General features: G+C 30.8%; 1 protein-coding gene across 5 annotated transcripts in view; it reads left to right on the top strand.

The window, feature by feature from the left end:
- LOC146995590 (inositol polyphosphate-5-phosphatase A-like) overlaps positions 1 to 19,060 on the top strand; it is a 214,360-nt gene that overhangs the window by 83,591 nt on the left and 111,709 nt on the right. For 2 of the 5 annotated variants that reach the window (XM_085824470.1, XM_085824463.1), the window contains exon 1: positions 14,481 to 14,592. The exons of 1 other annotated variant lie outside the window; for it this stretch is intronic. The gene's annotated coding sequence lies outside the window, so the exon portion shown is untranslated. Of the gene's footprint in view, positions 1 to 14,480; positions 14,593 to 14,665; positions 14,823 to 19,060 lie in introns of those variants that run through there. 2 more of the 5 variants (XM_085824464.1, XM_085824471.1) reach the window with 2 other exon arrangements.

Genomic DNA, 19,060 nt, shown 5'->3' with positions numbered 1-19,060 from the left:
TCAAAATTTACCAAAAAAGAAGCCTAATATTTATTTGTTTACTTTATTAAACATTTCTTTCAACGCGCGGATGCGTAAAGCATACCTTACGCATAGCCGAAATTAGAAAATTGCAACCAGAAAACTATTTGATTTGTATTCATGGTATTTATAATGACGAGGAATTTGATTTAAATCATATCAAAGACGGAGTACATCGAAATTAAATACTACATTTAGTAAGGAATTATAAGCCGAATAAAATAAAAACATCTGCTCTGAAGATAACGATAGTGTTGACAAATAAACTTCCAGTTCATTGCGCGCCGGCCGCGATGTCTCCCCCCCCCCCCCGCGCACAGCAGCGTGAAATTGATAAACAGATTTCGGAACGGTTAGATAAACAAAGAATGTGCCTTTATCCATTTTTTGTAGCAATTCGTTTTTTGTTTGATGGACATCGAAACATACTTTCGTTTTCTAGATCCTTTGGGAGCTCCAGCATCAGAAATTCTATTTGACATAATCAAAAGTTCAAGCTTACTTTTAGAAAATTGCTCTTACAGTCTTCAAAAAATAATAAGCCGGATCCAATTCGAAGGTTAAGGAACAACGCAATCATCAACATTAACTGAAATAGATAATTAGATAATTTTAGCTTATAGCGTCCGTTATACCTTAAACGCGAACGCGAAAACGTATTCTGCACTTGCGCAGACGCATATGCGCAGTCGTAAATGTCTTGGGCGCACGAGTAAAACGCCTATGCGCATGCGTCAATGCGGCGCATGCGCAGAAAGATTTTAGCTTTGAGGTCCGGATTATAGATCATTCCGGATTATGGGTGTCCGAATTAACGACTTTTGACTGTATTTAAGGAGGCAAAGAGTTGCATGTGGCTGTTCAGTTTACTGGAGGAAATTTTGATGAATTATAAAATTTCTGACCACACCCCAAATTATGACAAAAACTTAACAGTGCTTTGTATTTTCAGTTTGTTTGTTTAATGGTTTTTATGGGGAAGCACAATATTCTTAAAGTGAAGATGCCTTAATGGAAGACCTTTTAAGGGAAACTGTCTCCCACTCACATTACACAAGGAGAAAAGTAAGAAAATGCCCATGTAGCTAGTTAATTTGGGAGCATCGCATTTTCTGAACTGACGAAAATTTTAACAAACTGAAATGAAATTTCAGAAACATTTCCCTTGCAAAATGCGTAAAAGAAAAATTAATCTTATCCCTTAGACACATTTTTTAGTAACTTTGCTACTCAGTCATTTGAGCAGCTTTCTCATTTTATTGGAATGTTTGTATAATTAATCAAACATTTTATTTTGTGTTATATTCATATTTTACATATTTTTCATTTAAAATTTCATATATTTTTCGGTTTTCCCATGAAAAATGAGTTCAAATCAAAATTCCAAATTGTCTCACATGTTTGAACTCACAATATGATCTCACAAGCTTTTGAGATTATGTTTTAATACTATTTATAATGTCTTTAAAGCTTTAACTATTCTAATTAATGCTGATTGCAATTTATGTATCTAACACAGAAATATCAAATATGAGATTAAACTACAAAGTCAGAATGTAGCCATTTGCCATGTATGTTATGCTTGCTGTTTCATTTCATTTTAAAATAATAATTTAGAGGTATATGCATCAGTGAAATTTTTTTTTATAATTTATCCTATGAAATTTAATTTAATTAAATAACTGCAAATTAAAATGAAAGTACTGTCTTCCAGGAATAGAATTTGAATTTACTGTTGTCTAATCATTTTTTAAAATAGTATGTTGAAGACAGAAATCTCAAGCTAGCTGAATAAACTAATTACTTTTAAAACTTATTAAGGAAGAGAGTTATTTATAAATCCATGCATTTTAGCTTTCTTTAAGTTAATTTGTCTAGATTCTTTTTAAATCAAAATTATATAGAATAACATGTTTAATTTTTCCTCTTCAAGTAAGAACGCGAGTAAAATGCAAATAGAAGAAAACACAAATAGCCTGATCTGTAGAGGCTAAAAGTTACCGCTGTTAATTAATATGCAAAATTTGGCAAATAGTTGCCAAATATAAGCCAGTTGAAGACATGCAACTTAAGCAAAAGTTAACACTCAAGTAAGACAGGTAGAGATGCAAGATATTTCCTCAATGGAAAGGTATTATTTACTTGCAACCTGCCTCATTTCCCTTTCTGTGTGTGGGGGGAGGGGGAGAAATTTCTGCTCTGAGTATACTAATTTCCCTTTCGGCTAATCTTCCACTGACTGAAAAGACACCAAATCATTCAAAATATCTCACCAATGTTCAGAAAAAATATGTTTTCTGTAATATGCAGAAACCGGTTTATTTGATTATGACAAAGCATGTCTATGTGCATATATCCCAAAACTAAAGAAACAATTAGAAATAAAATTAATCAGTCCATTTTATAAAAAGAGCCATAAAGAAAAAGGTGTTACTTAGTCTTCGGTGTCTGAAAGAGTATTGCTTGGCAGCATTGTTTTACGCCAAGCAGAGTTTGGCTTTAGTGTAACCCTAAAGTTATTTCGTTTTTGCCTTATTAGTATGTATGATTTTTGACTTGATGTGGGAGCATATGGTTGTTCGCTTTTAACTAAGTTACATAGGTAACTATAAGCACATGCGTGTGCTAGTATTCAATAATGTTGTTTTTGTTAAAATAAATTTGTTATTGTTAATATTACAGTCCACTTACTGAAGTTAAGTTTCATTAAATAAGTTGGAGCTATCTTCAGCAGGAACAGCATCTCATAAATCTAAATCAACTGCCACCAGAATTCTTGGGTCTGGACCACAGAAAACAACAGCAGTATCTTCCACAAGAACAGAACACAGGTATGCTATTCTTCCACCTACTACATAATTGCAATATGTTGGATCAAGACTTGCTTCATGGAAACTTTCTTTTAGAAATGTCTAAAATAAAAGAAATAATAATAATAAATATTTCCACCTTAAATATACAATGAAAGACACAGTATTAATAAACATTAATTCCCTTTTGTATACTAAATTTTTTGATGAAGCAAGTTCTAATCAGATTCAGCAAAGCCACACAAATATTTCCACAAAAATAATTATTATGTTATTATTATTTGCGGGTAAACAGCCTCAAATATTTAAATAAAGCATACAACTAAGAGGTCCATGATGAGTAAACCAGGTGTAATTATGAGTGTATGAGGGTAAATTTACGTATAATAATTTTTATCAGTTTTTATTTATTTACGGTGTCATCAATTACGATTTTAAAATAACTGTGTTTGTCTTATTGAATAAAATTCAGGTACACAAATAAATGATTACGACAATGCATGCAAGGATTATCCAGTCCTCGAGGCTTCCTTTTATTTAGCACTTTTATTTAGCACTATTTATTTAGCTTAAATTAAACTCATTCATGTTTGCAACATACAGAGAGAAGTACATGAGGAAAGCAATGAAAATATTCACACAGATAATATTTGAACTGAAATAGAATGAACTGCCAATGTACAATTACTTTATCCACTTGATTTATGACACATAAATAAATTTGTGTTAACAGTTGAATATTCATCCAGAAAGTTGTATTTGTCAGCAATTTTCAAATGTATTTTATTTTTATTGCACGCAAACATTTGGTCATGAACCTCAGTAGTAATTTCTGCTTAATTAATTTATTGCGTTCATACATGTACTGAATTACAAAAGCCCTAATATAATATATTTAAAAGAAACAGTAGACTACATATATAGTTGCTAATTTGTGATGCAATGAAACTTGTTAATAAATGATACCTAAATAAATTTAAAATAAAAAAAAATTCTCATTGATGATGACTAGAAGATTCAGTCAATTTAACAGTACAATTTTGTTCCTACAATCATAATTCTAGACATGGCAAAAGAAAAACTCTGGCACTTAGGAATTTTTATGATGAATGGCTTTCAAAATAGCTTTGTTTATTTATTTAGATTTATTTGCCAATGTATGCAGTAAAAGACTATACATAGGTGAATGAATCTAATAAGGATGCATTTTCTTATATTTAGTAACAAACAAAATACACAAGTTTGTTTTCAATACCTGACAAAATGTAGGCAAAAGCTATTCCATAGTGATTTAAAAAATTGACTGGACAGCTATAGCTACGAAGCATGGACAGTATAGCAACATTTAAAAAAGTTTTCTGAAGTCAATTAACTTCTGTCCCTTTAAAAGTAATCCTCTTCTACATTCATATGTCATTCTAGCATTAGAATCATGCCTGGAATGCCTATGCCAAAAATTATTTAGCCAAAAATTTCATGCTACACAAGAACGTAAATTTAACCAGTTATGATTTAGAAATTTACACTTCTCCTTTTCATTTCCCTATCAGAATGCAAATTAGTTCGAGAAAACTTGAGGATTACAGATTTTAAGACAAAGCCTGTTTCTGCTTCTCGAGGCCACATTTACTAGATTTCACTATCTCAGTAATTTATTATTATATCTATCTCACTATCTCAGATAAGATCACAATCCAAAGTCTCTGGCTTTGGATTGTGACTGCTGACATTTAAATTGTTATGCTGGTGAGAAGTTTGAGCCAACTTCCCATTAAATGAATTGTGCAATATTTGATTACTGGATTAGTTTTAATTTGAATTTGAATGTGACTTTTAAGATAGCTTGCGACAAGTCATTGTTTGACTTTGTTAAACATGAGATGTGCAGTTCAAGGATCTGATTTAATAAAAAGGTTATATTTTAACCATCAGAAGTCTTTGTCAGTATCTTCAGCCAAGCAATAATTCACTTCAAGTCCATTAGGAGTTTGAATATCAGTTTATGCTGTGAAAGAGCATCAAACTCTATACACTGAAGAGAGATTTTTTTCATTCCTACCTTCAAAAAGTGAATACAGCAAGCTACTGTGTATTGTGTAGGTTGTATTTTATGCAACAAAAAGCAAGGAAAAGGTGGGAGCATGAAACCAATGAAAATGTACCTTTAAGCACACTTCATGAAGATTTTATAGGACCGTTACTATAAACAAACAAGAATTGACCCCTGTAGATGCTTTTATAAAGTTTGTCTAGCTGTATCAGTAAAGCTGACATCAGCCCAAGATTCATCTTTGGAGATCCTTTTAGAATAATTACAAACAGAGATACGGCTTTCACCTCAAAGAACTGCCCAGATGATTACTGTGCAAAAGAAAAAAAACCAGTACATATTCTAAACTACAGGCATTCTGTGAGGAAATGGTCAAGCAGAAAGTATCCATTCAACTTTCATTCTAATTCTAGTCTTAGCCAAATTGTCTACTGAAGATCCAATAAAATGACACAAGTATGTTGCAGATGCCCAATGCATGTTAAACAGCCCTAACTGCAGAAGCACTAAGAGATCAGCATTTGTCAGCAATCTGTCAGCAGATCTGTCAGCAAAATATATTTTATTAAAGCAAGCAATTCATACAACAGCAGAATATTACAAAGACTACTTTTTAAGGATACATGTGCCCTCCCCCTCTTATATTCTATGGCTTCTGGAGCCAAACCTCATGCAGACATAAGGAAGAAACAGAAATAAGTGATTATCATTTACAAGAAAATTGTTTTTAACAGCTTATTATTTTTTTCAATTCAGTGTGACCATAACATTAGAAATGTAAAATTATAAAGAGACATAGAAAGGTGAATGCATTTCAGATTTATGATGCCATCTAAACCAATAGTAGAAAAAAAAATTAATGAAAATATGTCTTATAAAAAATTACTTTTATTCACCCATTAAATATTAAAACTGCTAATGACGTGATTTTTGGTTCAGCAAAGTTTAAAACTGATTATATTTTATTCATTGTTACCTCAATAACTCCTCCAGCAAAAAAAAAAAAAAAAAAAAAAAAAAAAAGATCAGTTGAATTAAAATTTTCTTCTAACAGATTAGCACGATCTGCAGCACTGCTTATGATGGTGTTGTCAATTGCCCAACATACCTTAAAAGTTCTTCTACCACTTACAGATTCTTGATACCACTGAATACAAATATCAGTTGATTTTGCAGAGGCAGGTAAACCCAGTATATGTATTGTTATTTAAACTGCAGGTTAAAATATGAAATAAAATTATGTAGAATAATTACTTCAAATTATTATTAAAACTCTATCTTTTTCATCTTTATACAGTTTCAAGGAATAAACATAACTTCAGGAATAGACCATCCTTAGATATACGAAATACTAATAAAAAAACAAATATTTTAGAAAATCAACGTTTCTTACATTCAAATATTATTTTAGCTACAGTAGCTGAGAACAATGGGGTGCCCATTTGTTCCAAACTAACTGCAGCAGATTTATCTTGAATAATGCTGTTGTGAATATTTGTAAACATCTGAATCCTTTCTGATTACACTTTTTGTTTTTCTGCATTCTTGTGGTGTTCTATTCATTTATTGTTTTTAGGCTGATAATTTTGGGGTTTACTTGATTTAATAATTCATTTCCTTTATTCCTTGGCAGCAATTTTTGCTACCCATTTGGGAATAAGAACTTGTCAACTTGGTGCTTTTATGGGAGATCTGCAAAAACACATTTTCAAAGCCAGGGTTCGTACACATTTCTGCACATGGAAATTAAGTACTTTTAAAGACTTTTAAGGACCATTAATGAAAAAAAATTAAGGACCTATGAACAAATGGGAACTGAATAAATTCAATTAAAAATATTATCTATGCCTGAACTTCACTTTTGTAACACCATCCTATAAATAATATATAGATCCGTAAGTAGGATGCATTATTATTAAGCATAGCTTAATTAACATTATAATTAATAAGTGTGAGAATAAAATTAACTTTATGGAATTTATCAAGTAGCATTAAATATTTTACACTTATAATAATTGGACATATTTGAAAGAAGATAAGTGGCATTTTATTTATGTTTTACAAATAGTTAGCTTTATGTTTTTATTATTATTAATGTTTCATTTTGTAACATACTCACTCAGTCTAGAGATTTAATAAATAGTAAACAGATTTTATGTCAAGGGGCATAGGTTAAAATGAAATCATAATCAGCATGATTCATAACAAAAGACTGGTTGTTGTCATTGCCTAGAAAGAGACCTGCTGATCAAAACAAACCTGAGAGGCCTGATGTAGGCACGGTTGGCAGGTTCTGAAAGTTAGCTGGGCTCCGTCTGACGCAGTTACTGTCATAATTTCATGTAGAGTTTCAGGGGTTGCGACTCAGATAATATACTTTAAGGTTCTAATAAGCCAATAAAGCATCAGAGGTGATAAGTTATTTTTCAGTATTTTAAGTGTCACTAGATGCGAAGAATAAGTTTTACATAAGTTTTTACATTTTTGTGTTTTATGTTGTGATCACGGTAAGGGTTAATGAAAGGCAATAACTTGCTTTAATATGCAGAGATAATTTTTAAAGGTAAGCAGTTAGTTATAAGTAATTAAATTAGGTATTAGATAACCTCAGTCATTATGGATTTACATGGTCACTATTAAATTTTATTTATTTTTTAACAATATTTGTTACAATATTTGTTAAAAAAGGCCCTAGTAAAATCACAATCTCATGAAATTTCACAGTTTAAAATACCTATAATTTATGACATTGATTCTAAAACGATATTAGGATAATTACACATTAAAAGCTACAAAACCATTTATATTTTGTAGCAACAACACTCAACAAAATAGTTATGCATCTTTTTAATTTGAAGCCTTCCCAGACATTTTGAGTAATTTATATCGATTTCCTTCTCTTGAACCATCTTTACTAACAATTATAAATTTGTCTCAATATGCGAAAGAATGTCCTCACTAGTTTCTGCGTGTTTTATCTCCTAACCTGTCAACCTCTCCACAATGTACTTATGAGGGTTTATTTGATCTGGTAAAAGTTAAATAGCCCCCAAACCCCTGACAGTTGTGAAGCAAATTATTGCTGTGTCTGAAAGTAACTACAAAGTCAGACAAAGGTTTAAATAAGCTTCTTATTTAAAAAGAACTTAGACATAGAGGCATGTTCTTATGCTAACAAAATCAACTGCAGCTCGTGGTAATGTAATTAAACAAGAAGAGTCAAATTCAAACTAAAAATATCAACTAGCGGTCAAAGACTATGCAACTTAATTTCATTTAACTCACTCTATCGTTGTAACAAACTCAAATGTCGGCAACGGTAATGCAAAGACAAATAATTACAAATTATGAGAGCTGGCAGGAACTAATGCAGGGAGCAAGTGGAGGTCAGAAACACTCTTGTCTTACATTCCAAAAACCTCAGTTTAAAAACTGTCTAAGTGATTTGCATTCTGGTAAGGAAATAGAAATGGGAAATTAGAGTAAAGGCTGAAATTGTAAACAACTGGGTAAGTTACATAATAATAACTGTACATATCTTTGAAGAATAATTTTCTTTCTCTTTATGTATTCAGTTTATTTCTTCTCCATTTCCTTTTCATTTTAGAATTTTTAGATTTAATTAAAGATTTCTGTTATTCTAAATAAAATAAATACATTTAGAATGTATAAAAAAAGCAGCTAATTTTATTTCTTTAGTAATATGAACATTCAGAAGAAATATGAAATATAGATGATAAGGTTCGGTTACAGAGCTGATGTGGCATAATTTTCAGAATTTATTGACACACCGAGCAACAAAATCTAGAAATGGCAAAACTTTTAGCATTTAGAACAGGCACTGGAAGCAGTATTTAAGATCCACAGAAACTACATCAGGTGAGAAAATGCTTAGTGCCAGCCATGTATATGATGCATTAAGACATATTAGATGAATCTTTTAAATTGTCAGTTTTCAATTTCTTTATTAGTAAAAAACATTTTCTATAATGCCTGTCCATATGATAAGATTAGAAGCATTTCTGATATTCTCCATGCTCATGTCTAATGAGAAGTAGAGAAAATAAAGGAAGATAAAAATGTTAAGAAGATTCTAGTATCAGAAGTAAAACTTTCAACTATAAAACCAATGTTTTCACTTTTCTTCCAGACGTTCTCCATAAAGTAAGAAACTGCGTGTTAATACCATCGAGACATTTTTCATTTTGTCACATTTTTCTGGAATCTTCTGTAATCGTGGGTCTATCAATCTTGCCTTCATATCTTTCTAAACTTTCCAAGCTGCAATGTCTAAAATCCTAAAGCAAAATTACCCCTACCAATTCTGTAACAGCATGACTAATAAAATCATTAATAATTAAAAAATTAAATAATTCACTAATCAATGCTTAAAATAATTACCGTATTTGACGGCATATAAGACACACTTTTTTTCCTAAATTTGGTCTCAAAAAAGTTACCTGCATCTTATCCATGAAGGACACTTTCAATACTGAATGCTATTTTTAGCCCGGATAAAGATCTAGACACACATAACTTTTTCTACATCTACATGTGTGTGGCCTTCTAAATAAGGGTGCGTCTTATATGCCAGTGTGTCTTACATGCCGTCAAATACGGTAAATAGTGCAAGTTAAAATTTAACAAAATACGAAGAGATAAATTAAAATTTAATATGATTTTTAATATAATTTTATTAGTAAAAATAAAATTTTCAAGATGTAATTTCTACTGAAATTTTGCTCAGGTACATAAAAGAAGTGTAGGGCTCCGGGTAGAATTATGATTTAACTGCAAAACTAAGAAGTACCGGAGCTGGGCTCCTGTGGGCTTGGTCGCAAATTAAGCTCTGGAGAAAACTGATGCATATTCTGAGAATTCTGAATATTCTGAGACAATTACATGGGAAAAACTCGATAAATACCATAAAAAATTTTAAAATAGATTTTTAATTAATTACATAGCTATTTTGCTTTTGCTAAGAAATGTTTCAGAAAAGGTGCTTTACAGCATTATACCTTGCTTATTTTTCACATTCAAAAATATTGCATAATAAGTGGCCAAAATGGAACTTTATAATATGACAGCGAAAAATACAAATGCTTTATTTTAATGTTATTTCTTAAATACAATTCCAAAATATTACCATTATTTAAATGAAATTTATCAATGTTACAATGTTCTGAAAAATATCATTGAAAAATTCCCAGATCTCGGAAATAAAAATTTTCTATAGAAACTGATCTTAAAATCGCCAAAATGTTGATAAATCGGCAAATTTAGAACCATTTAATAAAAAAATTCACATCCCCAAAAAGTGAAAAGTTAAGAACTCTTCATTATAAAAAATGAAATAATTTCGAAATGCTTATGTTTCACTTCGTGCTCAGAAACTTGAGTATCCCACTATTTATATTAGAAATAGGAACAAATTATAACCCATGAACCCATTCAAAAGATAACCAAAAGATTATCAGCTCCAAAAATATTCCTCCAAAATATTAATTCACACTCAAAATGGCAGTCATAAAAACAGACAGAAATTTCAGATTAAATTTCAGGACCTTCTCTCGATTTTGGTCGAAATTAAGGACTTTTAAGGACCAAAAATCGATTCAAAAAAACTTAAGGACTTTTAAGGACCATACGAACCCTGAAAGCCAATTCTTTAAGATATTTCAGAGCCCATGTCCACTGTACATAAACACAGATCAGAAAGCCTGAAAGTTCAGTCATGAATCAGCTATGATATTTAGCAGTTAGCTGAATTTTAAGTTAGGGTCCACCCTGACAGGTATTTGAGAAACTTCACAATATATTTTGCATACTAAGAAGGAATACTTAATATCTGCATTTCTTTGAGTAATTTCTAGCTATTGTTGTGTTGTGTGTGCTACTTATTGTGCTTCATAATAAATAATAAATTATTCATTTCTTTCAGCTTATCTGCACTTAGTATTTAAAGAAACATCAATAATCTATAATTCACAAATCAATTATTTCAAATAACCCATGGGCATATTCAGGGGCCATACACAAAGCGAAGAACGAAATGTCTGCATTCGGATCAGACTAACAATAAAATATCAGTTTTTCTGATGTTAAGAGATTTAGTGACCAGCATTTCTATGCAGATTATTACAAAAAATAATGATCAATATTATTATTTCCTAAATGTAGATCTTAGTCGTATAATTGTATAGAATTCATGCTCATTTATATTGGCAGGCTTCAGTATTGGCATATAGCCAATTTGTAATATTATTTGCAAGTGTTAAAAATGAAAAATACTTTAAATTAGTTTTTAACGATTATCAGGTTGTAATTGTAAAGAAATAAAACTTCTTAAAAAAATGGCTTATTAAGAATTAATCAAGTTCAAGTCAAAAAGAGGATCTGATGACATCATGATTATTCATTATCGGAGTTAACCCTTTGTGGTACGGTGTGCCTGGTCTGGGCACATCTAAAAATTTCCTTCTGTAGGCACAGAAAAATTGAATGAAAAATGATTTATAGATTACTCTGAACCTTCTTTATTTAAACTAGATGGCAGAAAACTAAATGAAAAAGGATTTATAGATTAATCTGAACCTTCTTTATTTAAACTAGATGGCAGCCCAACACAAATCAGTCCATATATTTTAGCAATGTTTAGTTTTTAAAACCCCTCATTTTTCAAAAACATCTGGTTGATCTTTGGATTATGGTAACTTAACGACTTTTTGGCGAAAATTTGGCGACCAACCCTGCTACAGCAACCTGCTAGTCATTTTTTTTTTTTTGGACGCCATTTTGTTTTCTCAAAGTAAAAGCACTTTCCCCCCCCCCTCTCAACATTTGTTCCAACAATCTGCTAGCCGAATTACGCATATGCTCGAACTTTTATGGAACAAAAGTGCTTAATCATGACGAAAATTAGGTGCGAAATTGGGAAAAAGTGCAGAATCGCCCACTGCTTGCAGCGTTTTTAATATTTGCACATACACGATATCCATGTACACGTCGACCTATTTTCACTTAAAAAAACATCCCAGAATTGCACAAAAATGGCATTGCACACACTCTTGACTTTATCCATGTACATTGCTAAAGCCCTAGCTAGTAACCTTTATCGCCTTACCAAAATGTCGCCAAAATACCTGTTACCATATTCCAAAGATTAGCCTTTCCTTCGAAAATGAAAAACCCTCCCATTTTTCAACCAAAGTTTTATCAAGCATTATCATTTATATTTCCTGTAGTAATAATGCTGACTTACTGTGTCCGATTGCATTAAGGCATAGGATTTTAAAATTAATGCCTCAATGAGTTGTAAATACGAATTAAATTCTTTAAAAAATTTTAAAGAATTTAATTCGTAAAATTTTATTGTTTATATGAGAAAATATAAAGAGATGGAAAAAATTTTATGCAAGGAATAAAAACTAAAAGTCTCTGCTAAGTATTCATTCGATAGTAAGCTATTATGAAAATACCTGCATCAGTTTATAGTTTTATCATTAAAAAAAAATTTGGCAAGCCACGTATTAAAGTCTCCAAATTAGATTAATTTAATTAAATATCTGCATTTGATTTTCACTTTTAACTACCGATCGTTGCAATACTTTCACGTGAATCCGCAAGTTATTGCTCAAACATGTCGCCAAGCTGAGGCAGCGATATTTAACACAAATGATTATTAAATTTCATAAACTCTTACGTAAAAAATAAAATGATTTACACAAAATAAAGGAAGCACTTCCACAGAGAACCTGGTAAATGTAAACATCGCCAACTTTGGCGATAATAGTTTAAATCTGGTAACCCAGCAGATTTATCCTATTCACTTGTTTGAAGTTTGCAACCATTCCTCTTGCGTTCATTTTGTTGAATTATCACTGTCGTTATTCGCATTTGCAGATTTTCGTAGATAGATGCCGGTTCTCGGTTCGGGATGAAAGGAAGAAAATACGGTGGTGAATGCTAATTTGTAACATGGCCGTTTACATTGTGTTCTTAATTATTAACAGCTCTAAGAACTATGAGGTTTCCAACCTCTAAAATAATTTGTTTCCGTAGGCCGCAAAAATGTGCATGTGCATTTTAAATAACTAAGTAATGCTTTTATTTTTATTATTGTTTATTGTCATCTAAAATTATGAGAATAAATCAATTTTTATAGTGTAAAATTTTAAAAGGTAATATATTGTTAATGTTTTTCTAACAATAACCTTTCAGAGGATGGCAGGTGTGACATAAATAGATGATTAAATTGAAATAAAAAATATTATTGATTATCTAAGATGACAGAATAGTTTGATGTATCACCATAGTCATCAAAATTAGCAAACCACTGCTGGTGTAAGGAATATATTGTTTTCTGTGTTAAATGGAATTTAAGACAATTTTTTTTCGCTTATCACATTTAACCGGTTAATTTCAGTATATTAATACTAATTTATATTTATTAAATGAATTTTTATTTCCGTTATAAATGCTTATATATTGTCTTATGCTTAATATATTCTTTTCTCTGCTAACTTGAATTTAATACAAATTTATTATCGTATATCACGTTTAACCGGTTAGTTTTACATCTACATGCTTATTATCTGTGAATTTTTACTACCATATGCTTAATATATTGTTTTGTCTGCTAACTTGAATTTACATGCAGTAAAAATCACGTTTACAGAATATAACGTTTACGGCTCGGCTCATCGTCGCTAAACCGCTAGCTTGGCGAGTAAAAATGCAACGGCGCCAACGGGTTCTCTGCGGATGAAAACCAAAAATAAATATTTCTAAAAAAGTATTTCATAACAAAAAAAAAAAAAAAAAAAATACAATTTTGCAGGTTAAAGGAATTTTAGAAATGCGAGAAATATTCATATTTGAAACTTAATTGCAAGTCACTATGAAGTTTTTAATGTACAAAATAACTTTCAAGTATAGTTTTAACTTATGCTGTTTTTCAAGATAAACATAGCGGAATCGAAATAAATATTAAAAGAATAAAACAAGTATTTAGTGATGATAAGAAAAATGATAGTAAATAAAGGTTCAACTGTTCAACTGAAATCTGGTTTAATTATATTCTTTTAATCATGCAGAAATTCTAGACAGTAGGGTAAAAAATAATTAAACTTACTTGTCTTATGAACAACTTACTCGGAGTGGCTCTAATCAATTTTCGTATTTAAACCGCTCAAAGCATATGTAAACAAAACATCACTGTTGCCATAATAATTTTACATTATCATGAACATATTAAATTATTAGTCCAAAGAGGCTTTGTCCCTAAAGGACGATTGTTTTCGTTTTGCAATTCTGCGTTGAATGAATATAAATGTCCGTTTCACTTTTCAAAATGTTGCCACCAAATATTAGAGTATATATTATATTTGAAGAAATTAAAACATGAAAAATTCGAGTGGCTCCTAAACACTATACCATCTGGGGGAAAAATCTTTTTATTATAAATTAATTTTAATATAAAAGTTATTTTAACATATGTGCATTTAAGAAAAAAGAGCAGTGAAAATTTCCCAAAATCGCAAGCAGATAAATTTTGGCAGCATAGTTTTGTCAAAAATTGCGCGATTTGGCAACACTGCGTTGCAACTTGATTCGCTGTTTGTAGCTGCGCCAAAGAACTAACTTTTAAAATCGTGTATTTAACAGCTTTTGACACTAACATATTTTCTGAAGCAGGGCAGAATTCGAAAGGTAAATCCTCTTGAAAAACCAACAAAGATGTCTTGTAGAATATAATACAGTATTATCAATTAATTACATAACTGCTTTTCTCTTACTTGAAGCAGAACTTTATTAATCTTGTGAGATATTTAGTCCAAGGCAGTTTAATTATAATATTGTTTTTGAAACTTTTAATATTAGGTATATTTATATTGTAATAGATGAGTAAGAATTAAGGATACAGTGGATATTTAGCTGAGGTATGCTAATCAGCCTAAATGCTACTATTTATCCTGTGATCCGTTCCATTTTATTTCTCGCTTCCTGTTAAATAGTCTTAAAATTTGTTTTAATTAAAAATAAATAAAAGTTGATTGATAGAAGCTTTCCATAATGTGAAACAACCTTTCCATGAATACGTTTCTTCCCATAATGTTATGCAACTGCAACTTTAAAATATTAGATTATGTTAATTAAAATTTGGGTAAAATCCTAGGAGAGCCCTTGGCGACAAACTGGGAAAGTGCAGAATCTCTGCGTGTTTCTCAAAATTGCCAACTTGAAAATGGCAAGTAAAAAAATTGCACAAACTTGGTATCCATGTACACATCGACCTATTTTCATTTAAAAAAACATCCCAATATTGCACAAACTTGGCACTGCACACTCTCTTGACTTTGTCCATGTACACATCGATATGCGCCATATAAATATGTTATATATGGCGCATATTGTATAATATATGTTATCAAATGTGGACTTTAAATAAAATTTTTAGAGTCCACATTAATAACATTGCAACAGCAAAAATTGCAAATATGGTGCAAGTTAGATCATTTTTAAATGCATATATTTATATTAATTGCACTAATTGTATATGTTTATTATATGAATATTTTAAATGTCTGTTTTATCATTCAATATTAATATATTTATGAACATTTCTGTTTTGATTGTTCTGTTCAATGTATCTTTGATTTTAATTTCACTTTTAAATTTTAGCACCATAATTTTATCAAAGTCTTCTGAAATTTAGTCACAATTTCACTCAATCAAATCTAACAGTGTAGTTCACAGATGCAGCATAAAAACTATGTCAAATAACAGTCACTAAGGTGTATGGATTAGGTTTTTCATGCCATCTGTTTTGTTTATTTCATGCTTATGACTGCATAAGAAGACTTACATGAAACAAATGTGTCACAAGCAGTGACACTGAGATGTTGTTTCACATAAAACTGAGAAGTACAGCACTAATTAGCACTGTAATTGTTAAAGAAAGTATCCTAGCTTTTAAAAAGCTTTGTTGCATGTAATGTGAACTTAATTACTTTATCATTTTAAGAATAAGAAGGGTTTGTGTGTTTATTTAATTCATAATGCAAAGCATGCAAGGGGTGGCTGAAAAAGTCATGCTTTCGTGAATAATTTCTAGGGCAATTAGGCTCATATTTACATCACTTAAGGAAAATCATGAAAATGTCACAAAATTCACAAAACACATGCGAAAAAAAATAACCTGCACAGCCAGCTCATTTTTCAGGATTTGAGCCGAGATTTAACTACCACTATTCAGCCCTCTGAATTACTCGTAAGACTAAATATGTAATATGTAATATCATGTAATAAAAAGTTAACTGTGTGTTGTGTGGCAGGATTGCTTTCTCAAGTATCAAGGTAGGAAATACTATTCTTTTCTAAATCTATTCTTTTTTTTTTTAAGTGTTTGGTCACAGTATTATTCATTACATGTACTTTCCATAATTCATATAGAATACTAATATTTCTACAAGTGTTTTTTTTTTTTTTTTTTTTTTTTTTTTTTTTTTTTTTTTAAGTGTTTTGCTTGTTGATATTCTCAAAATTGTATCTGATAATTAGTATAGTAATAGGTATAAATACAATAGACGTATATAATCAATCAGGAGTGGCCACAACTGCATATTTACATTATTCTAAAATAGGTGAAGTAGGTTTCAGGCAACAAGAAATGTGGATTCCAAACAATCATTCAGTGACAATGTTAGTTCAATAAGAGCTATGTGCCTGTAATAAATTACTGAATGCATGACTTTTAATACATCCATTTTACATAAACAGTTTTTCAGTATTATTTTTTTTTTAATTTACTAGCGGTACAACACTAATATATGCCCTAATTTCACCAAATGTGGCGATATGTGTTCTACGCTGGTTTTTGGCGCGATTGCGTGTTCTATGGCAACCCTGTTGACGTTGAAAAATCTTTCGCTGGAGCTCGTTGATTCGCCTCTGTGTCTGAGAAGATGGGAGGGAAACATAAAATGGTAGTTGTTGAATTGGAAGTTCGGCAAAAGGAAATATCATTGTGGCTATCCTGTTGAGGGGTAGTGGGTATTTCGAAGTGTGGAAAGAGGGTCTGGGAGGTTATTTTTAATGGCAGTGCATGATAGAAGTAGGGATTTGTGATTTTATTTATTTGTGAACAATAGTATAAATTTTCTGGATAGTGTGTCTGGCTGTCATGTAAATACGATAGTGATCACGTGGCGGCATGTTAAAGGCGGTATGAAATTTATATTTCTGCTATTCGAAAACGCATTAATTCATGGTAAGTGCATTTTATTTTATCCTTGTTCTTATTTTGTAGAATGCTATGTTCATTGGTTCTTTAGTATGAATTTCTGTCGTTATTGTTGTTTTTTTAAATTGTTTGAAATTTATTTTAGTTTATTTTATTGTTTAGTGTCTAGACTGTGCAATTCGTAGATGTTTTTTAAAGTTGAAACAGAACGCTGTGTGCATGGTATTATTTGAAATTTATTGTTGTTACGTTATTTTATTAAAGCGAGGAGTGCGTAGATCGTAGATTCCTTCCTTGCCTAAATTGTGCAATTCGTAGAATTTTGTTTAAGTTTAAACAGGATGCTGTGTACATGGTATTCTTTGAAATTTATTGTTGTTATGTTAATTTATTAAAGCGAGGTCTGCATAGTTTGTAGATTCGTTCGTTGCCTACATTGTGCAATTCGTAGATTTTTTTTAAGTTAAAACATGTCGCTGTGTACATGGATTCTTGTCAAATATTTTTGGTTAGAAACTTTACGTTTTTGCTATCTAAATTTTTTGTTTCAGATTTTTAGCTAAATTGTGTGTTCAAAACGTAGTTTTTGCATGTGCGAAAACCGCGTTTTTGGAGACATTTTAGGCTAAAAGTTCAAAATGTAGACAAAAAATTTAGATAGTAATATAGCAGCGTGAAGTTTCTCACCAAAAATATTTGGCGACTTGAGGGCGCATATCAGAGTAGTTCCTTACTTGCAAAACAATTTAAAGCATTTTATGTTGAAACAACTGCCTGTCTTTCATAGTATATTTGACAGTACCAATAATCTTCAGGAGTACTGAAATTCTATTCGGTAGCATTGTTAATAAAACTAGAAAATTGTACATTTTATTACTTTTGAAGAGTCATTTGCACTTGGATTCATTACACAAGTAGTGGTTTGCTAATTTTGATGACTTTGGGGATCCATAAAACTATTCTGTCATTTTAGAGAATCAGTAATACTTTTTATTTCAATTTAATCATCTAATTGTGTGTCACACCTGAAATCTTCTCAAATGTTATTGTTGGAAAAGCTTTAACAATATATTATCTGGTTAAAGTTTTAGGACATAAATACTGTTTTTCTCGTTATTTTAGATGACCATAACCAATAATAAAAGCATTAATTAATTATTTTAAATGCATATTTTGGCGGCCTATGAAGTCAAAATATTTTATTGGTTGGAAACCTCATTCTGCTTGCTTAATGCTACGTTAACAGCCGTGTTACCAATTATCATTAACCCCCCTCCCGCCATATTTTCTTCTACGAACTAGCATCTGTCACCGAAAACTTCCTTAATTATATGAAAGTATTTCCATCTATTTTGGAAAAGTTCATAAAATATAACGTGAAAATACGAAAAAATAATTATAAATAAGTGAAGAATAATTTAAATCCGCAAATGCGAACAACGAGGGTGATAATTCAACAAAATGAATGTTAGAGGAATGGCTGCAACCTTCATACAAGCGAATAGGTTGAATCCGCCGGATTACCAGGTTTGAACTATTATCGCCAAAGTTCCCGATGTTTACATTTGCTTGGTTCTTTGCAGAAGTGTTTCGAAATTCTAATTAGATGTAAACAAATTTCATTTAATAATAATTGAATGCCCCGGAAAGCTTCAAACTTCTTTTTTATTTATTTTTTTTTTTAAATTAATCTTTGGATTATGGCAAATTGGCAATTTTTTGGCAAAAATTTGGCAACCAACCCTGCTACAGCAACCTGCTAGTTTTGTTTTCACGAAGTAAAGGCATTTTTTTTTTTTTTTTTTTTTTACTCAACATTTTTTCCAACAATCTGCTAGCCGAATTACGCTTATACTAGAACTTTTATGGAACAAAAATGCTTGGAACTACTCTGATATGCGCCCTCAAGTCGCCAAATTTCTCGCCCTTCACGCT

The sequence above is a fragment of the Stegodyphus dumicola genome, chromosome 9 (genome assembly GCF_044657685.1).
Source record: "Stegodyphus dumicola isolate Sdum_Otavi_A_Nest chromosome 9, ASM4465768v1".
Lineage (NCBI taxonomy): Eukaryota > Metazoa > Arthropoda > Arachnida > Araneae > Eresidae > Stegodyphus > Stegodyphus dumicola.
This window is presented reverse-complemented; position numbering and strand designations above follow the sequence as displayed.